The sequence below is a fragment of the Chiloscyllium punctatum genome, chromosome 26 (assembly GCF_047496795.1).
Source record: "Chiloscyllium punctatum isolate Juve2018m chromosome 26, sChiPun1.3, whole genome shotgun sequence".
NCBI lineage: Eukaryota > Metazoa > Chordata > Chondrichthyes > Orectolobiformes > Hemiscylliidae > Chiloscyllium > Chiloscyllium punctatum.
The window spans coordinates 11,442,455-11,469,746 of NC_092764.1; positions in this window are offsets into that span (position 1 = coordinate 11,442,455).

Here is a 27,292-nt window from a genome sequence, read left to right on the forward strand (position 1 = left end):
CTATTGTTTGTGGTTATATGGTCACAATTAGGCTCTTGTCTTTTTTTCTGTTTTAATTTCAAATTTTTATTGAACTCAAATTGGACTCATCTACTATGATGGGGTTTGAATCCATGTCGCCAGAACATTAGCCTGAGGTTTTGAGTTACTAACACAGTCACATGACAGCTCTATCACTATCCCACCACTTCTGCCAGTTGAGTTGAATAACACAGATGCGTTTTAGGAGAAACTGGACAAATCCATGAGAAAAAAAATAGAGCTGAGGAACTCTAATAGTGGGTCATCAAATGCAAAGGTTTTGATTAGCTTAAATCCAGTTTACAATGCAGAGTGCTACCATTAGTATGGTTTCAATTCCCACACAAGCTGTGATTAACATACAGGAATTTCCTTCCCATCCCTGCCCTGAGGGTCACCTCAGGGCATGTTATTGGAGTTAGTTGAAGTTAAATGTGAGTAGGTTTGTACGGAATGTTAACACTGGTAGAGGTAAGCTGTGCAGATGACTTGTTTCTGCTTGCATTTTATGTATGTCACTATTGTCTTACCTCAGCATAGTTCTTTCTTAACTGCCTTCAGAAATAGTTTGGAAAGCCACACATTGACTCAAACTGCTCAGAGAAACTAGAGATGGGCAAGCTAGTGGTGTTCATAGAAGTAGAAGCGCGTACTGCAGATGCTGGAGATTAGAGTCAAGATTAGAGTGGTGCTGGAAAAGTAGGTCAGGCAGCATCTGAGGAGCAAGGAAATCGATGTTTCGGGCAAAAGCCCTTCATCAGGAAGGGCTTTTGCCTGAAACATCGATTGTCCTGCTCCTCAGTTGCTGCCTGACCTGCTGTGCTTCTTCAGCACCACTCTAATCTTGTGTCTTTAGAAGCACCTACCCTCCACAAATTGATTAGCCTAAACTTTGTGTAAACAAAATGAAATAGAGGCAAAAAAGAAGGAAGTGTCACTTTATCTACTTTTGGGACCAAGGATAGTCTGGGTGTAAATCCTGTATTTTGGATTTTTTTTCTAATTACAATCACTATGAATACATTGGCATCCAAAGTTTTGTGATGTCACATTAAATGTAAAATTAAAAAATTAGGTCTGCAGAATAGTTCAAATTTTTCACAGTTAATTGCATAATTAAACAGGGGAAAAAATATTCAGAAAGGACCCCAAAAGCAGTTCAAAGCATAATACTATTGGGTCAAGTTTCATTCCATTTAGAATTATACGTTTAGTGCCCAGCAAACCTGATTTCTACATCAGTTTTGGGTTGCTCGGATAGTCTTCTGCTGACCTCAGCTACTTTTCTAGAAAATGCTGGGTTCAGGTCTTTTCTGGCCAGTTTAATCATCATTTGACTTGGAAACTCATTCAAAGCGCCTGAAAAAGTTCAGTCTGCAAAACTCCAATTGTATGGAGAGATTGTAGCTGTTAGTTAAGTTGGGATATAAATAGCGGGAAGAATTCCAGCCTCGGGTGACTGTGTGGAGTTTGCATATTCTCCCCGTGTCTGCGTGGTTTTCCTCCGGGTGCTCTGGTTTCCTCCCACCGTCCAAAGATGTGCAGGTTAGGTGAATTGGCCATGCTAAATTGCCCGTAGTGTTAGGTATATTAGTCAGAGGGAAATGGGACCGGGTGGGTTGTTCTTCGGAGGGCCGGTGTGGACTTGTTGGGCTGAAGGGCCTGTTTCCAAACTGTAGGGAATCATCTAATCTAAAAAAAAGGTTTCCTGAAACCTTTTTTGCAGCCCTGATGAGGAGAGTGAATCGGAAATCAAGCCTTATTCTTCCACAAGTCATCATGAATGCATGAATAACTGAATCACTGGGATGGTTAATATCTGACATTGACTTCTAGCTGATATCAAATAAAATCACACCCGGTTTCATCAATAAACAAGAATACAGAACTAATTTATTGTAAACAAACTTACCCTTCAAGAAGAGGCAAAAATGTATTATTAATTATGGATAGGAAGATAATGGACTTGATACTTAAAGCTTTATCCTCTTTAAACACATACACATTAATTAACAAGTAAGACAGACAAGCTAAACAAGACAGATAGCACAGTGGTTGGCACTGCTGCCTTGCAGTGCCAGGGACCCGGATTTCATTCCACCCTCGGATGACTGTGTGGAGTTTGCACATTCTCCCCACATCTGCGTGGGTCTCCTCCCACAGTCCAAGGTTAGATAGATTGGCTGTGGTAAGTTGCCCATAGTGCCCAGGGGTGTGCAGGCTTAGGTGGATTAGCCATGGGAAATGTAAGGTTACATTTTGCATTTTGTTCAACAAAATTGAATAGAGGCAAAAACAAAAGGAAGTGTGGCTTCTTTTACTTTTGGGATTGAGAATCCCCTGGTGTAAACGCTGGATTTTAGACTTTTTTTTCCAATGGAGGGTTGGTGGGGATACTCTTCAGAGGGTCATTGTGGATTGACTGGGCCAAATGGTCTACTTCCACACTGTAAGGATTCTATGACTAAACAAAGCAAATAGATCTGCATAAATAACATGGCTGGGAAGAAGTTGAGGGCATATTTGGTCAAAATGTTTAAAATTATGAGGAATCTAGACAGAACAGATAGAACTGTTCTTATTGAATACCTGTAGAGAACACAGATTTAAGTGATTAGGAGAAGGAAAACAACATTGGTGGTGGATTTAATCAATCATTGTTTTCAGTATGGAATTGGTTAAGCTCCTGAAAGGGAAAGAAAATATCAAGGGGCCAAAGGGAGAAAGGCAGACTAATTGCTCTTACAGAGCAATGACACAGGCTCAACAGGCTGAACAGCATCCTATTGTCCAGTATTCATTTTATGAGTTTATAATTTTATGAAATGTCACATTAATTGACGATATATTGAAGACACCTCTCATATGAGCCACACAATTGCTGGGCTGAGAATGGAAAATTTTCATTGCTTCAGAAGAGACTGCTGTACTAAGCTTGCAGTATTGTTCAGTAAATTTTACTATCATTATTCAATACTGATTTCAAATTGAATACCAGCTGGTACATAGACAAGACAGGAGGCACAATACCCAGTGACAGACTCACCAAGTTATTTCAGATAATGTGCAATCAGTAAGCCATTCCTCACGAAATCAAAATTGTACCAGTTACTGACCTTTGCATAAGAGAGACAACTTGTTGAATATGTGATGACCATCAAGGGCTCTCCCTATTGTACATTGATGGGAAAATATTTGCAAGACTCCTGCTAAACCGCCTAACCTAGTATTTATATAAACCTTGTATTTCCTACAAAAGGTCAATGTGACTTCAGTAAAGGTCAGCTATAGGTTCTGAGGAAGGGTCACTCAACCTGAAACATTAACACTGATTCTTTCTCCACTGATGCTGCCAGAACTGCTGAGCGTTTCCAGCAATTACTACTTTTGTTTCAGCTATAGCTGATATAGTTTTTGCTGTAAGGGACTCAAAGGGCTGAATGGCGTACCCTTTTTCCTATTTCCATGTTTCTGTGTAGATATGATCCTATGTAGTACTTTCACTTCTCTTCCTTTTAAATTGTTTCTCATTCATTCATGGGATGTGGATATCACTGGCTCGACCAGCATTTATTGCCCATCCCTAGTTGCCCTTGGTGGTGAGCTGCTTTCTTGACCCGTTGCAGTCCGCACGTTCTGTAGATTGACCCACAATGCCCTCAGTGAGGCAATTTCAGGATTCTAACTCAGCAACACTGAAGGAACAGCAAAATATTTTCAAGTGAGGATGGTGAATGGCTTGGAGGGGAATTTGTAGGTAGTGGTGTTCCCAGGGATCTGCTGCTCTTGTCCTTCTAGATGGAAGTGGTTACAGGTTTCAAAAGTGACGCATTTTGTAGATAGCACGCAATGCTGCTGCTGCTGAACATCATCAAGAGGTGATTCAACATGACAGACACTGTAGAGCATGAGAAATGGGATGAGGAATGGTAGATTGTGTAAGATAAGTCACCAAAAGCCATGGTGGGTCAGGCAGCATGGATCTCACTCAGGGAAAGAAAGCACACTTTGTCTGAAAATCTGAAAATTCAGCCTTTTGTTTCTTTCAGATCCAAAGCAATGATATGGTTTCACATCTGTTTTCTTCAGCACAGCAAACAATGCTCAGTTGTGGGGCAGAATGGCCTTTTCAGGATTGAGATAAAGAAAGCTGCTCTAAATCAATAGCTGACCTTTTCATATATGTCATGATAGCCGCTCATCCCAGCACTCTTATTGATCTTAAAAATGCATTTTCCCTTTTCAAAAATGCTACTGAGGACAAAGCTAAATGCACTGTGTCTTTCTAAAACTGTATTAGATTTATTAATGTTCAGCAATTTATTTATGCATTAGCAGAGGTAAATTGGAAGTTGACATAGCATTTAATTTTAAATTCATAAAAATTGTCTGATAAAGCAGTTTGCATCTCAACAGGGACACCTTCAATTCCTCTGCCATTCTGAAAGAGTATCCTTGCCTTTAGATGGTTCCATTGGGAAATGAAGATAGCATGGCATTTCCACATCCCTCTTCTCATAACGTCTTGGCTGCCAAGCTCTCCACTCTAGTGCAAGTTACCTTACCTCTCCCTCGTGTGATAGAAAGAGATACTGATGATACTGAGTTGAACGACATCTCAGATAAGGTAAAGAAGGCAGGGCCTACATAGCAGGCTTAGTCAATGCAGGAAATGAACCTGTTGGCCTTACTTGGAATTGCAAACCAACCCTCCTTCCAATGCAACTATCAAACCCGCTCTCAGGTAATATCTGTTGATCAATGAGTAATTTTATTAGCTCAGGTTCCCACTCCTGAGATTAAGGCTGTCACTATTGGAGTTGTTAACTTTTGTAAGACATGTTAAAACTGGGTTCCCTCTGGCCTCTCAAGTGATTGCAGAAATTGTGCAGGGCTTTTTGAAGGAAAGGAGGGAAGTTGTAATTGGCTGATATTTCTTCTGCAGCTAAGATCACTCCAGTATCTGGACATTGTCAACTCGTTTGTGTTTTCAAATTGATGACGATGCTTCCTGAATTCCAACAGTGACTGCACTTCCAAAGTAGTTCATTACAAAATGCTTGGAACATTCTTCAGACATGATCAGTATCATAAAAGTCTTTCTCCCTAAAATTTTCTCATGATTAGTAGAACATAGTTGACAACTCATTCCTTTAATTTACTCTGCATTTGGTTATGCTAGAGAATTATCACTGAAGAGAATGAATGCAGACAACATAGAACGTCTTGTGAACTCTCCTCAGTTGCTGACTTTGCAGCTGAGATAGATAAAATATTCAATATCTTTGAAATAGTATGAAGCACATTGATTTTGTTCCTGATCTACAATGCTTTTAGTATGATAGTTTGATGTGAAAGTGAAAGATGACAGAATAACACTGTTTCTGTTGATGTTTTTCTTCATGTTAATCCTGTCCCAGGTCAGCTTCAAAAGCATGATTTCTTAGCTTCCAAGGAACTGCTCTTTTTACTTGCACGCTGTCTTATATCAATATCACAGCTCCCCAGTGTTTGGGATGTCTCCAAAGCAAAGGTTAACCATAACATTTTTTGTATCTTATCAACATTTCTTTTTGCCTTAAATTATTTCAACTCATATAACTAACATTGTCACTCAGGGCTCCATTAACTTTGAGTGCCCATTCTGTTCTTGTTGCATGGAGTCACAGTTCAATGGTAACCGTTCTGAGACCTGTGTACAAGGGTTCAAGTCTAACTCCAGTTATTTTGAATTGATAATCTGGGATGTAATACTGTGGGCAAAAAGGACTGGTGGAACTGTTATCTCATAAAGGGGCATTAAGGAAATACCCTGATGACTCTCTTTATGATTTTTTTAAAATCTGAAGGACTATTTCCAAAAGGAGCAATAAAGTTTTCCTTTGCTTCCTGGCCCAGACATAATTTTTGAACATCACAGAAGTGATGTTTGATTGAACAAAACCTGAATATTACTGAAAGCAAAATACACTTTGTCAATGCTACTCATCTTGTGCTCATCAAGGCAATTTGCAAGAAAACCAATTTAAGGCAAGCAACAACATTAATACTGTATGCATGGAGGGTGCTCACTGGTTGGCAAGAGGATGCTGATTAACCGAGGTAATGCCAGGTATATTGCACAAGGTTATGATGATTGACAGCTAACTGTAAAGTTTTGTTAAAACCTTTAACCAAGGTGGTTAACTCTGGTTGATCAAGGAATTGACCTGGGAAATTAACTGATGGTCACTTATTTTATTTATTTTGAAACAAGCGCACTTTATGTACATGATCTTCCAATCCACAAGGGACTGATTCTTTGCCAGAACACAGAGCGCACCACACTGTGAACCTGACTGACAATACAAATTCTTAGAACTTTCAGGATTAGCTAGCAAAGTTTAACCAATTGTAGAATCACACCTCATATTGAACATTGTGTTGTGAGATTTGCTAGCATGGACTGATTGGTTATGGTCAGCATCTTGCTTGTGGTAAACATCCAAAGTGATATATTGTTTGATGCCACTCTGTCACTGATGGATGAAGGTTTGTAGATGACACAAAAATATTTGGGAGGCAAGTGTTGAGGATGACGCAAAGAGTTTTCAGAGGGATATAGGCAGGTTAGGCAAGTGGAGCAAAAAGCTTGGCATATGGGATATAAAACATGGGAAAATGTGAGATTATACATTTGCACGGACAAATCGAGGAGTTGAATGTTTTTTTTAATTGGAGAAAGACTGCAGAGATCTTCAGGGCAGAGAAGATTTGGGAGTCCCCATCCTTAATTCACATTAAAAAAAAACTTGTATCAAAACTCAGAAGGTAATAGAGAAGGCAAATTTAATGTTGGTCTTTATTTCAAAGAGCTTGGGTTATAACTATTGTGAGGTCTTACTAAAACTGTATAGTGCACCCATCAGGTGAAAAGGTTTGGCCCCCAGCCCAGAAAAGGTTCACTAGACTGATACCAGGGACTGGATTCAGGATTAGTGGTGCTGGAAGAGCACAGCAGTTCAGGAAGCATCCGAGGAGCAGTAAAATCGACGTTTCGGGCAAAAGCCCTTCATCAGGGTTACAGGCAGAGAGCCTGAAGGGTGGAGAGATAAGTGAGAGGAGGGTGGGGGTGGGGAGAAAGTAGCAGAGAGTACAATAGATGAGTGGGGGGAGGGGATGAAGGTAATAGGTCGGTGGGGGGGAGGGTGGAGTGGATAGGTGGAAAAGAAGAGTGAGTTTGTTTCAGGACATGGTTGAAGAGCTTCAGGGCAAAGGAAATGACCTGGGAGTTGCAGTGGGAGAGGGACTGATACCAGGGACTGTCTTACGTGGAAGGATAAAACAGATTGGGCCTGTTATTGTTAGGGTCTACAAGTATGAAAGGTGACACAATTGAAACATAAAAGATTTTTAGGGGTGTCTTCTGTGGTTCTCCCCATTTCAAATAAGTAAATTGGGCGGCACGGTGGCACAGTGGTTAGCACTGCTGCCTCACAGCACCAGAGACCTGGGTTCGATTCCTGCCTCAGGCGACTGACTGTGTGGAGTTTTCACATTCTCCCCGTGTCTGCGTGGGTTTCCTCTGGGTGCTCCGGTTTCCTCCCACAGTCCAAAGATGTGCAGGTCAGGTGAATTGGCCATGCTAAATTGCCCATAGTGTTAGGTAAGGGGTAGATGTAGGGGTATGGGTGGGTTGCGCTTCGGCGGGCCGGTGTGGACTTGTTGGGCCGAAGGGCCTGTTTCCACACTGTAAGTAATCTAATCTAATCTAATCTAAGATGTTTTGGATAATGTAGGGAGTGATGGATTCTCAGGGGAATGCAGCACGAACAGCCCAGTTTCTGGTATCGAGACTGGCTCTAATGCAATGAGGGGATCGTCAGGTTCCAAGAGATCGATTGTGTTCAGGGACTCTCCAGTCAGAGGCACAGACAGACATTTCTGGGGCCAGCAGCGAAAAATCAGAATGGTGTGTTTCCTCCCTGGTGCCAGGATCAAGGATGTCTCAGAAAGGGTGCAGAATGTTCCCAAGGGGAACATGGCCCAGCAGGAGGTCATTGTATACATTGGAACCAACGACAAAAGAAGGGAAAAGGATACATTTTGAAGGAAGAATATGGAGAGTTAGGCAGGAATTTAAAATAAAGGTCCTTGAGAATAGTAATATCTGGATTACTCCCGGTGCTACGAGCTTGTGAGGTAGGAACAGTAGGATACAACAGATGAATGTATGGCTGAAGTGCTGGCGCAGGGGAGAAGGATTCACATTTTTGGATCATTGGAATCTCTTCTAGGGTAGAAGTGACCTGGACAAGAAAGATGAATTGCACCTGAATTGGAAGGAGACTAATATACTGGCTGGGAGATTTGCTCGAGCTGCTCAAAAGGATTTAAACTAATAAGGTTGGGGGGGACCCAGGGAAATAGTGAGGAAAGATATCAATCTGAAACTGATACAGTTGATAAAAGAAGTGAGTCAAACAGTCAGGGCAGGCAGGGACAAAGCAGAAAACAAGATAGGACTGATAAATTAAACTGCATTTATTTCAATGGAAGAGGCCTAACAGGGAAGGCAGATGAACTCAGAGCATGGTTAGGAACCTGGATATCATAGCAATTACAGAAACATGGCTCAGGGATGGGCAGGACTGGCAACTTAATGTTCCAGGATACAAGTGCTACAGGAAGGATAGAAAGTGAGGCAGGAGAAGAGGAGGAGTGGCAATTTTGATAAGGGATAGCGTTATAGCTGTACTGATGGAGAATATTCCCGGAAATACATCCAGGGAAGTTATTTGGGTGGAACTGAGAAATAAGAAAGGGATGATCACCTTATTCGGACTGTTTTATAGACCCCCTAAATAGTCAGCAGGAAATTGAGAAAGAAATTTGTAAGGAGATCGCAGCTACCTGTAAGAATATTGGGGTGGTTATGGTAGGGGAATTAACTTTCCAAATATAGACTGGGTCTGCCATAGTTTTAAGGGTTTAGATGGAGAGGAATTTGTTAAGTGTGTACAAGAAAATTTTCTGTTTCAGTGTGTGGATGTACCTACTAGAAAGGTGCAAAACCTGACCTACTCTTAGGAAATAAGGCATGGCAGGTGACTGAGATGTCAACGAGGAAGCACTTTACGACCAGCGACCATAACTTTATTATTTTAAAATAGTGATGGAAAGGATAGACCAGATCTAAAAGTTGATGTTCTAAATTGGAGAAGACTAATTTTGACATTATTAGGCTAGAGTTTTCAAAAGTTCAATGGCACAGATGTTTGCAGGTAAAGGGATGGCTGGAAAATGGGAAGCCTTCAGAATCAAGAGTCCAGAGACAATATATTCCTGTTGGAGTGAAAGGGAAGGCTGGTAGGTATAGAGAATGCTGGATGACTAAAGAAATTGAGGGTTTTGTTAAGAAAATGAAGAAAGCATATGGCAGGGAGACACAGGAGAGATTGAGTGAACCCTTCGAAGGGTATAAAGGCAGTGGGAGTATAATTAAGAGGGAAATCAGGAGGGCAAAAAGGAGACATGAGATAGCTTTGGCAAATAGAGTTAAGGAGAATCCAAAGGGTTTTTACAAATGCATTAAGGGCAAAAGGGTAACTAGGGAGAGAATAGGGCCCCTCAAAGATCAGCAAGGCAGCCTTTGTGTGGAGCTGCAGAAATTGGGGGAGATCCTAAAAGAACATTTTGCATCAGTGTTTACTGTGGAAGAGGAAATGGAAGATGTAGAATGTGGGGAAATAGATGGTGACATCTTGAAAAATGTCCATATTACAGTGGAGGAGATGCTGGATGTCTTGAAAAGCATAAAAGTGGATAAATCCCAGCACGTGATCAGTTGTATCCTCAAAATCTGTTGCAAACAAGGGAAGTGATTGCTGGGCCCCTTGCTGAGATATCTGTATCATCGATAGTTACAGGTGAGGTGTCAGAAGACTGGAGGTTAGCTAATGTGGTGTCACTGTTTAAGAAGAGTGATAAGGACAAGCCAGGGAACTATAGACTGGTGAGCCTGACCTCAGTGGTGGGCAAGTTGTTGGAGGGAATCCTGAGGGACAGGATGTACATGTATTTGGAAAGGCAAGGACCGGTTCGGAATAGTCAACATGGCTTTATGCATGGGAAATCATGTCTCACAAACATGATTGAGTTTTTTGAAGAAGAAACAAAGAGGATTGATGAGGGCAGAGTGGTGGACGGGATCTATATGGACTTTAGTAAGACATTCAAAAAGCTTCCCCATAGGAGGTGGGTTAGCAAGTTTAGATCTAATGGAATACAAGGAGAACTAGCCATTTGGATACAGAACTGCCTCAAATGTAGAAGACAGAAGGTGTTGATGGAAGGTTGCTTTTCAAACTGGAGACTGTGACCAGTGGTGGGTCCAGTGATGGGTCCACTACTTTTCATCATTGATCTAAATGATTTGGATGTGAACATAAGAGGTATAGCTAGTAAGTTTGCAGATGACACCAAAATTGGTGGTGTATTGGACAGTGAAGAAGGTTACCTCAGATTACAATGGGATCTTGATCGGCTGAGGAGTGGCAGATGGAGATTAATTTAGATAAATGCAAGGTGCTGCATTTTGGAAAAGCAAATCAGAGCAGGACATACACACTTAATGGTAAGGTCCGAGGGAGTGTTGCTGAATAAAGAGACCTTGGAGTGCAGGTTCATAGCTCTTTGACACTAGAGTCACAGTTAGATAGGATAATGAAAAAAACATTTGACATGCTTTCCTTTATTGGTAAGAGTATTGAGTACAGGAGTTCAGAGGTCATATTGTGGCTGTACCAGACATTGTTTTGCACCTTTTGGAATATTGCATGCAATTCTGGTCTCCTCCCTATTGGAAGGATGTTGTGAAACTTTAAATGGTTCAAAAAGGATTTACAAGGATATTGCCAGGGTTGGAGGATTTGAGCTATAGGGAGTGGCTGAACAGGCTGGGGCTGTTTTCCCTGGAGCATCAGAGGCTGAGGGGTGACCTTATAAAACATAGAACAATACAGCACCAAACAGGCCCTTCGGCCCTTGATGTTGCACTGACCTATGAACTATTCTCAGCTTGTCCCCCTACACTATCCCAAAATCATCCATGTACTTATCAAAGGATGGTTTAAATCTCCCTAATGTGGCTGAGTTGACTACATTAGCAGGTAGGGCATTCCACGCCCTTAACACTCTGCATAAAGAACCTGCCTCTGGCATCTGTCTTAAATCTATCACCCCTCAATTTGTAGTTATGCCCTCTCGTATAAGCTGACGTCATCATCCTAGGGAAAAGTCTTTCAGTGTCTACCCTATCTAATCCTCTATCCAATGTCTCTATCAACCCCCCCCCCCTTAGCCTTCTTCTTTCCAATGAGAACAGACCCAAGCCTCTCAGCCTTTCCTCATAAGACCTTCCTTCCAGGCAAGGCAACATCCTGGTAAATGTCCTCTGCACCTTTTCCAATCCTTCCACATCCTTCCAGTAATGGGGCGACCAGAACTGTACACAATATTCCAAGTGTAGCCGCACCAATGTTTTGTATAGTTGCAGCATGAATATTGCTGTTCCGGAACTCAATCCCTCTACCAATGAAACCTAACACATCGTATGCCTTCTTAACAGCACTATCCACCTGGGTGGCAACTTTCAGAGATCTATGCACATCCACCAATAATATTTTCATTGACCCAGTAGTCTGCCTTCCTGTTATTCTATGCAAAGTGCATCACCCCACATTTAGCTACATTGAACTCCATTTGCTACCTCTCAGCCCAATTCTGCAGTTTATCCAAGTCCCCCTGCAACCTGTAACATTCTTCCAAACTGTCCACTACTCCACCAACTTTAGTGTTGTCTGCAAATTTTTTAATTCATCTATGCCTGTGTCTAAGTCATTTATAAAAATGACAAACAGCAGTGATCCCAAAACAGATCCTTGTGACACACCACTAGTAACCGAACTGTAGGCTGAATATTTTCCATCAACCACCACTCGCTGCCTTCTTTCAGAAAGCCAGTTTCTAATCCAAACTGGTAAATCACCCTCAATTCCATGTCTCTGCATTTTCTCCAACAGCCTACCATGATGAACCTTATCAAAGGCTTTACTGAAGTCCATGTATACCATGTCAGCTGCACTAGCCTCATCTACATGCTTGTTCACCTTCTCAAAAAATTCAGTAAGGTTTGTGAGACATGACCTGCCTTTGACTATCTGAAATCAAATTGTTGCTTGCTAGATGATTATAAATCTTATCTCTTATAATCCTTTCCAAAACCTTTCCTACAACAGAAGTAATGCTCACTGGTCTATAATTACCTGGGTCATATCTGCTGCCCTTCTTGAACAAGGGCACAACATTTGCAATCCTCCAGTCGTCTGGTACTAAATTTGTAGATAATGATGACTCAAATATCAAAATCAAAGGCTCTGCTATCTCCTCCCTAACTTCCCAGAGAATCCTCGGATAAATCCCATCCGGCCCAGGGGACTTGTCTACTTTTACTCCTTCTAGTATTGATAACATCTGTTCGTAACTAACCTCGATCCTTTCTATTCTAATATCTCATACCTCATTCTTCTCCTCTACAATATTCTCCTTTTCCTGAGTGAACACCGATGAGAAATGTTTATTTAGTACCTCTCCGATCTCCACAGGGTCCACACTCAACTCCCCACTTCTGTCTTTGATTGGCCCCATTCCAACCCTAATCATCCTTTTATTCCTCACATACCTATAGAAAGCTTTAGGATTCTCCTTTATTCTATTTGCTAAAGACTGTACATGTCCTCTCTTTGCTCTTCTTAACTCTCTCTTTAAATCCTTCCTAGCTGATACGTAACTCTCCATCGCCTCATCTATACCATCTTGCCTCATCAACACATAAGCCTTCTTCTTCTTCGTAACAAGAGATGCATTTTCTGTTGTAAACTACGGTTCCCTTACCTTATCACTTCCTCCATGTGTGACAGGGACATACTTATCAAGGACACGCAATATCTGTTCCTTAAACCAGCTCCACATTTCCATAGTCTGCATCCCCTGAATTTTGCTACCCCATTCTATGCATCCTAATTCTTGCCTAATCACATTATAATTGCCCTTGACCCATTGATAACTCTTGACCTGTGGCATGTACCTATCTCTTTCCATCTCTAAACTAAACATAACTGAATTATGTTCACTCTCTTCAAAGTGCTCACCTACAACTAAATCAAACACCTGACTTGGTTCATTACCAAGCACCAGATCCAGTGTGGCCTCCCCTCTTGTCGTCCCTTCGACATACTGTGTCAGGAAACCTTCCTGTACACATTGGACAAAAATTGATCCATCCAATGTACTAGAGCTATAGCATTTCCAGTCAATGTTGGGGAAGTTAAAGTCCCCCATAATGACCACCCTGTTCCTTTCACTCCTACCCAGAATAATTTTGCTAATCCTCTCTTCCACCTCCCTGGAACTCTGTGGAGGCCTATAAAAAACTCCAAGCAGTGTGAACTCTCCTCTCCTGTTTCTAACCTCAGCCCACACTACCTCAGTAGACGAGTCTTCATCAAAAGTTCTCTCAGCCACCGTTATACTATCCTTGACGAACAAGGCCTCACCTCCCCCTCTTTTACCGCCATGCCTGTTTTTATTGAAAGATCTAAACGCTGGAACCTGCGACATCCATTCCTCACCCTGCTCTATCCATGTCTCTGAAATGGCCACAACATCGAAGTCCCAGGTACCTATCCATGCTGCAAGCTCACCTACCTTATTTCGGATACTTCTGGCGTTGAAGTAGACACACTTCAAATCAGTTTGCTGTCTGCCATCACATCCCTGTGACCCTGAAATCCTGTCCCTGTCCTTCCTACTCTCATCCTCCTGTGCACTGCAACTACACCTCCGGTTCCCATCCCCCTGCTCAGCTAGTTTAAACCCACCCGAATAGCACCAGAAAATTTCCCACCCAGGATATTAGTACCCCTCTGGTTCAAGTGAAGACCGTCCTGTTTATACAAGTCCCACCTTCCCCAGAATGAGCCCCAATTATCCAAGAACCTGAAACCCTCCCTCCTGCACCATCCTTGCAGCCACGTGTTCAGCTGACATATCTCCCTATTCCTTGCCTCGCTATCACGTGGCACGGGTAACAATCCAGAGATAACAACTCTGTTTGTTCTAGCTCTCAGCTTCCGCCCTAGCTCACTGAAATCCTGCCTTACATCCCTATCCTTCTTTCTACCTATGTCGTTGGTACCTACATGGACAACGAGTTGAGGCTGGTCACCCTCTCCCTTCAGGACCCCAAAGATACGATCTGAGACATCATGGACCCTGGCACCAGGGAGGCAACACACCAACCGTGAGTCTCGTTCATTCCCAACAAAACTTGCATCTGAGCCTCTAACTATTGAGTCCCCAATGACTAACACTCTCCTCCTTTCAGTCCTTCCCTTCTGTGCAACAGGGACAGGCTCTGTGCCAGAGACCTGGGCCCCACTGCTTGCCCCTGTTAAATCGTCCCCCTCAACAGTATCGAAAATGGTATACATGTTTTTCAGGGGAACGACCACAGGGGATCCCTCCACTGTCTTTTTCCCCTTTCGAACAGCCACGCAGCTTTCTTCATGCCTAGGAGTAACTACTTCCCTGTAACTCCTGTCTATTACAGCCTCTGCCTCCCGAATGGTCTGAAGTTCATTAAGCTCACGCTCTAGTTCCCTAACACAGTCTTGAAGGAGTGAGAGTTGGGTGCACTTCCTGCAGATGTACTTGGATGGGACACTAATGGCGTCCCTGACCTCAAACATCATGCAGGAGGGACATTGCTCTCCCTGCACTGTCATCCCTGCTCGTCCTCTAGTCACAAAGCAAAAAAGAGACACTTACCTGATATGTCCCGGGTCTTTAAGGTTAGAGTAGGTGGTTGGTTGGGAGGCCCTACAAAGGTAGGGTATCGGGTTGAGAAGACACTGACGTATCTAGCAGGATGGAAATAAAAATAAGAAGTCCCTCCTTTCCCAGAAACCTCTGTTCTGACTTCAAATGTAAAAGCTCAAATCAGTGACTCACCACTCCCGGCAGGCCCCTGGTGCAATCTCCCGCCTTTCGAGTTGCTGCTGCCACTGAAAAACAGAAATGGAGGTTTATAAAATCATAAGGGGCATGGATAGCTTAAATAGACAAAGACTTTTTGCTGGGATCAGGGAGTCCAAAACTGGAGGGCATAGGTTCAGGGTGAGAGGGGAAAGATATAACAGAGACCTAAGGGGTAACCTTTTCACACAGAGTGTGGTACGTGTGTGGAATGAGCTGCCAGAGGAAGTGGTGGAGGCTAGTACAATTGCAACATTTAAGAGGCACTTGGATGGGTATATGAATAGGAAGGGTTGGAGGGATATGGACTGGGTGCTGGCAACTGATACTAGATTAGGTTGGCATATCTGGTTGGCAAGGGCGAATTGGACAGAAGGGTTTGTTTCCTTGCTGCACGTCTCTATGACTCTATGACTTCAGTGTAGATGTGGAAAGGCCGTTTCCCCTTGTGGGACAGTCTAAAACCAGTTGGCATAACCTCAGAGCAAGAAGTCATCCATTTAAGTCAGAGATAAGGAGGAATTTCTTCTCTCAGAAGATAATGAGTTTGTGGAATTCTTACCACAGGGCTGTAGGGGGTGTCCATTAAGTATATCCAATGTCAATGCAGATATAGATTTTTAACCAGTAAGGGAATCAAGGGTTATGGGGAAAAGACTGGAAACTGAGTGAGTTGAGGGATATTGGGTCAGCCACAATCTGTTTGAATAGTAGAGCAGACTCAATTGGCTGAACGACAACTCTGATGTCTCATGTTGTTCTGGTCTCAGTCCTTGCAAATCTCGAGAATGCACACCTAGTCTATTCAATCCTTCTCACAAGGCAGTCTTGTATCAAGAGAATAATATTAATATTTACTAACTTCCTGTGCTGGATGTTATCACAGTCCTTCAGAAAATCCAAATACATCACATTTGCTAATTTTTTTTTGTCAATGTCACAAACAATTGGCGTTAAATGTGCTTCATTCCAGTCTGAGCAAAGAGTGTCTTTGTGTAACGTATTCCAACCGATGTAAGATGAAGTATATGAAAGAAGTCATACATATGAAAGAAGGTTCTTGTATCTTTGAGGAGGACATCATGCAGTTAACACTCTGATCAATTTTAAACATTCCAATTCACTTTAACTTATTGGCTATGCTGAATATGTTCTCTTGTTATTTTCACAGGTTGTCCAGGACAATCATCACAGCTCACCTTTAATAGTTTCCACAAATTCATTATCTGCTGAGAGAAGCAATTCCTCCTCATCTCTGACTCCTTACTCTGAAGCGAAATCATCTGGTCCTAGCTTCTCCCAGAAGGCAAAACAACCTTTCCACTTCTACTCTGTCCAGTCCTGAAGAATCTTGTATGTTTCAATAATATCACCTCTCATTCTTGTGAATTTCATGGGAGTCATTTGTAACCTTCATATAAAATCCTGAGAAATGGCCTGAATGAAGATTTACAATAAACATTTGGAGATGATCTATACAATTTGTATAACTCTGGAAAAGAATTTGTGCATCTCTAATGAACATTAACTTATTATTTCAGTGCCATGTCTACTTGTCTTTTGAATTTTGTGACGTTGACTCGATTTCTATCTAGTTTCTTATGATACGTTAGTGACTTGCAGTACAATGTTGATTATTTTCTGGATCATTGCACAGTTTTGTGTTTGCCCTATTTTATCCCGTCATGATCTGATTCTTCTCTTAAAACTGATTTGTTGTATTGATGTAAGGCAGTGACAGTTAATGATGGATTGGTGGGAGAAAAGGCCAAATGGCTTGTGTTCATAGTATTTGTCAATAATGTCATGCGGCAGTTCATCCACAGCAGTTGACTTTGTGTCATTTCCAATTTGTTATGAGTTACTTTGGTCTCTCTCTGAGATCATTCCCTTTATTTATCAAGTGTTTTGATGTTGATTATGACTCAACAATAATAGATTGTCACTCACTTCCTATCTTGGAGCTGTTGTTCCTTCATTAGTTTATACTTTTGTTAATACTTACTGGCACCTTGGTCAAAGGGACCATTGTCACAGCTTGAAAGTAAAATCATACTCTGCTGTCCATCCTCACAGTGGTGGGGCTGGCTGGTCCAAGGGGATGGGGTTAGAGTGATCTTCCACCTCACTGTGAAATGCCTTCTTGCTCAGCAGAAAGGTCACCATTTCACTATGTCCCTTTCATGTAAATATTTGGGAAGGCTAAGCATAGAACCAAACTCAATTCTATTGTATTCAGCCACAGGTCCGCTGACTCGGTAGACCTTGTACAGGATGATAATCCTTTAAGGAATGAGAGAAAACTTAGAGAGATTCTTCCCTTTCAAAAGGAGAACACTCTTGAATATGCACCTTCCTCTCCCACAGGTATTTTTTCTTTGACTTTCACTTTGAAACAAATGCTCTAATTCAGTTGTATGGTGCTCACCTGCCTCACCTAAACCTTCCAGTACCACAGAGATGTGGATAGTGCCAGCCACATTTCCCTCATGAGGTCAAATAGAGTAAACTGTGCCAGAGGTGGAGGAAGGCTCTAAGGGGGTCGGGGGAGGCGGTCATATGAGGGATTGATGACTAGGGGAAGATCTATGTTTCCATATTAAAAGGGAAATCAATGCCTGAGTACCAACAGGCTGTTTGGCCAGCATGCAAACATTAACTGATGATTTGTTCAACTGATTCTCACACACATAGGTGCAAGCACCTACATACTTACACACTCACCCATACACATACATGCACCCACATGCATACATGCCCCATACACATTTGAATACTCCCACTGATCCACTCACACCCACACATACAAAAACGTTTGCAAACAGCAAGGGTCAGAAAATAGACATAAGCACCATTAAACATGCTCTATTTACATTCTTTTAGTTCTATATGTTGAATTCCTGGAAGTAGCAGATGGCATTGGATGTGTGCTCCCAGAGTTTTTCAGCTTGCATGATGTTTTTGGCTGATTGATAGAGAGAAATTGCTGCGATTAGCCAACAAACCTATTATTACCTTGTGTGGCTACCAGGGTAGTTGGTGGTGAATTCAGTGGATCTTGGTTTCTGTTCTTCTAGCAGTTCCTGTTCACCTATGTGTTAGCTTGCCAATATTTACATAAATTATCAGCCAGAAATGTCACTTACTTCACAATAGCAGAAAGTTTTGTGAAACTGTAACTGTACACAATTCTGGTCATTGTATTACAAAATAAAAAGAGCCATGTGCAAAAAGAAATTATCAGGTCAGTACTAGAATTGAAAAATTTGAAGTATTAAGAATGTTTGAAAAGCCATGGATTCTTTCCTCTCGCCAAAAATAAGATTGAGGACTGGTCTAACAGAGGTCTTTAAAATGATGAAGGGATTTGACAGAGGAAACTTAAAGAAGACATTTCCTCTTGTAGAAAATGTAAAACTCAGAGATGCAAGTATAATCATAATTAAAAACTCCTTCAGGAATTTCAAGAAGAAGATTTCTGTGTACAGACTAATAAAAACGTGCACATTGTTTCGATTTTTGGTCATGATGTGGAGGTGCCGATGTTGGACTGGGGTGGACAAAGTTAAAAATCACACAACACCAGATTAGAGTCCAACAGGTTTATTTGGAAGTATTAATTTTTGGGTGCTGCTCCTGCATCAATTAGCTGTCAAGCTTGTTATGATCCTGCTCCACAGCTACCTGATGAAGGGGCAGTGTTAGGAAAGCTAGTGCTTCCAAACTTCCAAATAAACCTGTTGGACTCTAACCTGATGTTGTGTGATTTTTAGCTCTATTTTTAGTGGTTAAGTTGAATAAGTTGAACCTTGATATGCTCAGAATGTAGGGGAACTAAGTGGATACTTGATTAGGTTTAAATTTTAGAAAGGAAACAGGGACGGTGAAGCGATGTACAGAGCATGAACACCTGAAGAGATCAGTGTATCAACTGGCCTGTTTTACTGCTTCATTTTAATGTAATACTAACAGGTTAAGTTGGAATTGAGAGTCCAGCCCTTGTGCATTCAGGAATGCATTGGAGAGAAATGTAAATTCTTAATCAATTAAAATGGAGTATTTATCCAAATCTCATCTCGGCAGGGAGGTCATCCCACACTACCTTAGATTTTGATTCATTGTCGGATTAATGCAATTGTCAAAAAAGATCCCTTGGGATCTGCGTAAAATTAAAACTCAATCTCATGTGCAGAGCTCAACAACAGCTGACAGTATAACTGAAGTTTGCCAATCCCATGTCACAGTCAGTAAGAATCGACCTGAAATATATCATTGCAAATCACATTAACACATCCCAAAGGGTAAATGAGTCATTGGTCTCTGGCAAGCTAAGAACTTGGGAATTGCATTGTCATGGGTGTTGTAAGTAAAAGAACAGAAGTAGCCTTGAGCCTCGTATCTGAACATGATCCTTTGCAGTCTGTTCCAGCATGTACTGAAGTGCCTTCCATTATTCCATTACTAGAGTGAATGGATAAGATACAATTATAGGCCTTTGGGGCGAGACCTAATTCTAGATAGACCTTTCTGTGTGAGAGATTTATTGAGTTAAAGAAGATATCTGCTTTTAACCATTATAGCACCAACAAAACATCATGAAGTATCAATGATACAATTTAGAAACAACCATTCTTTTTGGTCAACATATAAAATGTTCCATGTCACTGTGAGCAACGGTTCAAGGTTTGTTACTTATTCAAATTTGGAAGATTTATAGTCTATTAAAATTAGTGCAAAATCAAAACTAATGTCAAATTTGGTTTAGTAGTACTGTATCAAGCTTGTCTCTCAGTTAGAAAGCCTCATATTCATAGACACAGCAGCATGGTGGCTCAGTGGTTAGCACTGCTGCCACAGCACCAGGGACTCCAAGCTGGATTCTAGCCTCGAGTGACCGTCTGTGGGGACTATACTCATTCTCCCTGTGTCTGTGTGGGTTTGTTCTGGGTGCCCCAATTTACGCCCACAGTCCAAAAATGTGCAGGTTAGGTGGATTGGCCAATGCTAAATTGGCCTGCAATGTCCAGGGATGTTCAGGGTCATTGGATTAGCCACGGGAAATGCAGGGATAGGGTGGGGATCTGACTCTGGGTGGGATGCATCTTGGAGGGTCAGTGCAGACTCAATGGGCTGAAAGGCCTCTCCCTGCATTGTAGGGATTCTATGACCCAATCCAGGGCCCTGGCACCAAGTTGAGGCTGACACCTTCATGTGGTATTGGGTGGCGCATCTCTTCAGAAAGACAAACTAAAATAAACATGCATCTATTCAATTGGATTTTGATCACCGAGTCAGGCAGAGTCTTCCCAGGCTATGAACAATGTGAGCTATGGTGAGGTGGCAAATTGGAAGAATTGCTTGAAAGGCCAAGTGAGGCTTTTCGCAAAGTCAGAAACAATAACTTGTATTTTTCAACAGAGTTTCCAAATTTTGAGAAGATTTGTAGCTCAGGTTGAGGTTCCAGATGTAGGTTTGCTTGCTGAGCTGGAAGGTTCATTTTCAGACATTTCATCACCATATTAGGTAACATCTTCAGTGAGCCACCAGATGAAGCACTGGTGGTATAGCCTGTTTTCTATTCATGTGTTTGGGTTTCCTTGGGTTGATGATATCATTTCCTGTGGTGATGTCATTTCCTGATCGTTTTCTCAGAGGGTGGTAAATGAGATCCAAGTCAATGTGTTTGTTGATAGATTTCTGATTGGAATGCTATGTTTCAGGAATTCTTGTGTGTGTCTCTGTTTGGCTTGTCCTAGGATGGATGTGTTGTCCCAGTTGAAGTGGTGTCCTTCCTCATCTGTATGTAAGGATACTCGTGAGAGTGGGTCATGTTGTTTTGTGGCAAATTGATGTCCATGTATGCTGGTGGCTAGTTTCCTGCCTGTTTTCCCAATGTAATGTTTGTTACAGTTCTTGCAAGGAATTTTGTAAATGACATTAGTTTTGCTTGTTGTCTGGATAGGGTTTTTCAAGTTCATTAGCTGCTGCTTTAGTGTGTTAACTAGCCACAACTAATCACAAAACGACATGACCAACTCTCACTAGTATCCTCACACATGGATGATGAAGGACACCAATTCGACTGGGACAACACATCCATCCCAGAACAAGCCAAACAGAGAGTAGCACGAGAATTCCTGGAAGCATGGCATTCCAACCAGAACTCTATCAACAAACACATTGACTTGGATCCCATTTACTATCCTCTGAGAAAAAGAACAGGGAATGACATCACCACAGGGAATGACATCACCTCAGGAAATGACATCACCAACACAATGAAACTCAAACATATAAATAGAAAGCAAGCTATACCACCAGTGCTTCATCCGGAGGCTCACTGAAGATGTTACCTAATATGATGATGAAACATCTGAAAACAAACCTTCCAGCTCAGTGAGCAAACCTACATCCAGAGTTCCCAACATCAAGATAAGATTCTCACTAGCGAGCGGTGACAAGCCTACAATCGCATGCATTTTTACCTAATCTCATCTCATGCTAGTTCCTATTCTCCCAGTTGCTGGATAGAAACTATTAATTTCCTCAGCTGACTATTGATACGTGGCAGTGATGTGTTCAGCAGCAATTGTTTCTGACTCTAAACTAGCTCAAACCCACTGAGGTGACAGTATCTGAGCTGGTTAAGGGTACAGGACTCAGTCTCTGGGACATCTGTGATCTTGTCCTCTGAAGTGGAGGAGGCAATGCTTTGCAGAGTGGCCATCTTTGTGGTGGCCTCTGTGAACATTCTGCCAGCTCTTGCAGGAGGTAAGAGAGCATGTTGCAAGCAAAAGATAGAACTTGTAGCAATTTAACAATATGCATAATGGGGGCAATGGAAACCGTGTGACAATGAACAACATGTCTTACTGACTTCTCGGGCATAGAGGTTTCTCCAGGTCTTTACTGGGAAAGCCACTATCTTCTGTTTGTAAGAGAGGTGAAAAATGTTAGGCACATTACCATCTGTTCAGCTCCCTAGTGCATTCAGAATCCCTACAGTGCAGAAGCAGGCCATTTGATCCATTGAGTTCACACCGATCTTCCAAAGAGCATCCCACCCTGATCCATCCTATCCCTGTAGCCGTACATTTCCCATTGCTAATCCACCGAACTTGCACATCTTCAGGCTGCGGGTGGAAACCAGATGAAGCTCACACAAACACAAGGAGAATATGCAAACTCAACATGGATAGCCCAAGGGGGGGAATTGAACCCCATTCCCTGGCACTATGAGGCATCAGTGCTAACCAGTGATCCACCATGCTGTCCTAGCTATGGCTAGACATCAAACTTCTCCCTAGTTCTCGGTGTGATTCGCCTTTACTTTAACTCAATTCACAATGTGCTATTTATGTCAAGTGAAGAGCTAGTCTGCTGCATCATCCTCTAGATTCCCAAGCTGTTACACAATGGATACAGCCACTTTGTGTCAGGCAAGGTGAAGGGAGTGAATGTTGGATGGGGTGCCTATGGATGGTATTGTGCTTCTTGAGCATTATTAGATCTGCAACTACTCAGGCAAGTGGAGAGATTTCCATCGCATTTTGACTCGCGTCTCGTTGCTGGTGGATGGGCTTTGAGAGACAGGAGGTGAGTTTCCTACCACAAAAAATACAAGATGCAATTCCAGAATTACCTAAAACTTCAGTCTTGTCCAAATTGTTGACAAATTTTAAAAAAAAACACTTGGATTGAAATGAAGACGTTAACATAGTAAAAGATCCTAACATGCTTCACAAGAGTATTGAAGAAGGGTTACACCCAAAACATTGACTTCTCTACCTCCTGATGCTGCCTGGCTTGCTGTGTTCTTCCAGCCTCCTTCCTGTCTACTCACAAGAGCACTAGCTGCCAAAACATGGCTCTGAGGGAGATGAGTTATTGGGAAAGAGACATAGGCAGATTTTACGAAAGATCTCCAAAAAGGAAAAGGGATGGAAGGGGAGAGAGGGCTATGGAGAAGGGGTTGGGTGGGGAAGAGATAATTTTAGAATTTGGGCCTGAAGAGATGAAGGTGATTCATCCAACAGTACTGTAGAAAAACACAAGGGTGTGCAGGAGTTCGGAACTGATCTGAGAGAGAAAGCAATTTCTTTTGTTTCAATGTAAAATCAATCTTGCTTTAAAAGATATTGGCTTCTAAGACTTCTGCAAAGGGAATTAAAGAAGGTTCCCTGCTGTTTTGAGCAGAGGATTTGTGGATGACTCGGGTTCAAGTTCAGCAATCAGTTTCTCTTGAAAGAAAGAGTCTGTATGTAGGAAATCAAGGATAGTAATGGTGTCACTCCCTCCCCTGCTGTGGAACAATTCAGATGGGTTCAGAAAGGCTAGGAAGTATTAAATTACAATCAAAGCCCACGACAGAACAAAACTAAAAGTATTTCAGTGAATGACACTGCACTTTGCTGTAGGAAATATTTAAATGATTTCAAGAAAAGGTGCTATTAGTATTGAAAACTATGAAAACGGCAACGACTCTGAATTTCCTGATTGATTAGTTTTTGTACCATTAGGGAAAGTGCATATTATGGTGATACAGAGGCTGCCTTCACCTACTTAGAGAACATCAAATCAGAAAGATGTGGGGTGAATTTTACCAATCTTAAGAGATGGGCTCAGAGAGAGAATGATAGTAATCTACTGAGGGAATATGTCAATTGGTGAGTCCATGCCTTTATGTCATTTGGCATATTATAGGTGGTGTGGCTGAACCTAAGTACCACTGCTACAAGATGACAATGCCTCTCCCTGTTACCCTTAATCATTCTCACACCCCTCAAATCACTCAGGTACACTTAACGTGGCTCAGACAATTTCAAGGAGAAAATGAGGACTGCAGATGCTGGAGATCTGAGTCGAAACGTATGGTGTTGGAAAAGCACAGCAGGTCAGGCAGCATCCGAGGAGCAGGAGAATTGACATTGTGGGCATAAGCCCTTCATCAGTAATGTTGGAGGGTGGGGGAAGGGGGCTGAGAACTAAATAGGAGGGTGGAGGATGGGGCTGTGGCAAGGTAGCTCGGAAGGCAATAGGTAGATGGATGTCGGGGTTGATGATGATTGGTCGGAGGAGAGGGTGGAGCAGATACGTGGGAAGAAAGATGGACAGGTCAGACAGCGCAAGAGGGCAATGCTGAGTTGGAGGGTTGGATCTAGGCTGAGGTGGGGAGAGGAGAGATGGGGAAACTGGTGAAGTCAACTTTGATGCCATGTGGTTGGAGGGTCCCAAGGTGGAAGATGAGGCGTCCTTCCTTCAGGTGTCGGGTAGCTTGGATTCAGTGGAGGAGGCCCAGAACTTGCATATCCTTGGCACAGTGGGAGGTGGAGTTAAAGTGGTGTTGAAGATGTTAACATAGTAAAAGATCCTAACATGCTTCACAAGAGTAATGAAGAAGGGTTACACCCAAAACGTCGACTTCTGCACCTCCAGATGCTGCCTGGCTTGCTGTGTTCTTCCAGCGTCCTTCCTGTCTACTCACAAGAGCACTAGCTGCCACAGCATGGCTCTGAGGGAGATGAGTTATTGTGAAAGAGACATAAGCAGATTTTACAAAAGATCCCCAAAAAGGAAAAGGGATGGAAGGGGAGAGAGGGTTATGGAGAAGGGGTTGGGTGGGGAAGAGATAATTTTAGAAGTGGGTCTCAAGTAAATTTCAAGTAAACTTGCCCATCGGCTGGGACTCCTTGGAATTCAAGTATCCTTTCCTTTCCCTTGCTGCCTCATCAGTAGCCATGTGCAGTAGTGTGGGAGAAAGTGAGGACTGCAGATGCTGGAGATCAGAGCTGAAAATATGTTGCTGGAAAAGCGCAGCAGGTCAGGCAGCATCCAAGGAGCAGGAGAATCGATGTTTCGGGCATAAGCCCTTCTTCAGGACTGAAGATTCCTGAAGAAGGGCTCATGCCCGAAACATCGATTCCCCTGCTCCTTGGATGCTGCCTGACCTGCTGCGCTTTTCCAGCAACACATGTGCAGTAGTGTCACAGGTGAAAGTGAGGACTGTAGATGCTGGACTTCAGAGTCAAGATTAGAGTGGTGCTGGAAAAGCACAGCAGGTCAGGCAGCATCCGACAGCAAAGGGTACATTAATCGTAGCCCATTTCACTGAAAAATGGGTCCGTTAACTCAGTTGGCTGGTTAGCTGGTTTGCAAAGCAGGCTGATGACAACAGTATGGGTTCAATTCTTGTGCTGGCTGAGATTACCATGAAGGGGTCTCCTTCTTAATCTCTCTCGCTGCCTGAGGAGTGGTGACCCTCAGACTAAACCACCACCAGCCGTCTCTCTCTCTGATGAGGGGATGGGACTGTAGCGAAGTTTATTTCACTGGGAAGTTAAGGTACCATTCTCAACAAAGATTGTTGGAATAGTAATGTTGTTTTTTTATTTGATGTTGAGTGGTAGCTATAGTGCAGCACATCTGACTTCTATCACTGCTGCTTTATGAGAACTAACAATTTATGGGACAAACACCTCAAGTCCTGATTGACAGTTGTTTAAAATATGGCCTTTTAAAGATACATGCATGTCAAATCAAAATGCCCCTTCTTTGCACTGACCAAAAGTTTGCCATTAAAGAATTACATTATTTACATGATAACAAACCAAAATAGAATTGTGTCTGAATGTATTTTAACATAGATCAACAAAGTTAGAATTCAGTGGGGCAAATACATCATATCCTACTGCTGTGGATCATAAAATCATAGAATTCCGACAGTGTGGAAGGAGACATTCAGGCCAACACCAACCCCCACTATAACCCTGTATTTCCCATGGTTAATCCACCTGGACTGCACATCATTGGACACTACGGCAAATTTAGCATGGCCCATCCACGCGAGCCTGCACATCCTTGGACTGTGGAAGAAAACCAGAGCTTCTGAAGGAAACCCACATAGACACGGGGACAATATACAAAGCCCATAGGGTCATCCATGGGCATTGAACCCAGATCCTCAGCACTGTGAGCCAGTAGTGCTAATCACTGAGCCACCATGCCACCCCAGCAAAGGCAATTGATCGTAGCTTATGATGCATCCCCTTAAATGTGTCTGCACATCACATAAGGATGGGGATGGCAACTCAGGAGATGGTTATCGCAGAGGTTTGTTAATTTGTCACCACTGGTAAAATGACACATTTTTGATACTGGTGGTAGGACTTGTACCTTGTTGGATGAATCTGGCGATGGTTTTCAATTTATAAATTCAGATCCTGGTCTTTAAATGTTACCATAGCCAAACCCGCTTCTTATTTCTTATAACCTCCTCTAAGAACCCCATGCCCCTCCAAAAGCCTTGGAGTGCCTTACTGGCAAAAGGTGCTAAAAGCACAGTAAAACAATAAGTCAAGGCTTATCGTGATGGGACAGGAAAGTGGCATTGATGTGGAAAACCAACTTTGATCTTATTAAATGGGGCTGTATCGGTTATTTCTGTTCCTATTACATGAATCTTATATAAATGTAAATTATAACTTTTATAGTTAAATTTTGTCTTAGATTTCATGACAGGACCTTTTTGGTTTTCGGCTTGAGAGCACATCTATATCATGTAATAAAATCCAAAAGAACTGCAGATGTTGTCAATAAGAAACAAAAACATAAGTCTTTTGGAAAAGGTCAGCAGTTTTGAGGAAGTGTCACTGGACCTGAAAAGTTAACTTTGACTTCCCAGCACAGATGTTGCCAGACATGCTGAGGTTTTCCAGCAGCCTCTGTTTTTATATCATATAATAGTCCATCAATCAAAACTTATTGTGTGTATGACGTTTTGTGAGCCTAGTATCTGAACACTGAACAAGTTGTATTCGTAATGATAATATCAATCCAGTAAGGACCTCCAATAGGACTTCAGTAGCTTTAAAGATAGATGTCTCCTTCAGCAAGCCCCAGCATGACAATTGCTCAATCTTTATGTTCTAGCTTTCTACACTTTTCACATGGTGTTGAGTGGAGTACCAGAGGTTCTATGAGACATGTAAACCCTCTCTCAAGCTCCTCTTCCTCTTTTCTTACATGATAGCCTTTAATACCTTCCCCAGTCTCAACATCTGGAAGATCAAGGGCAGAAGATGCATGTGGATAGCAAGACCCGTAAATTCCTGTCCAAGACCCTTACCATCCTACCCCAGATCTACGTCACTGCTCCTGCATTGTTGCGAGATCAAAGTGTGGGCACTCCCTTCCTAAC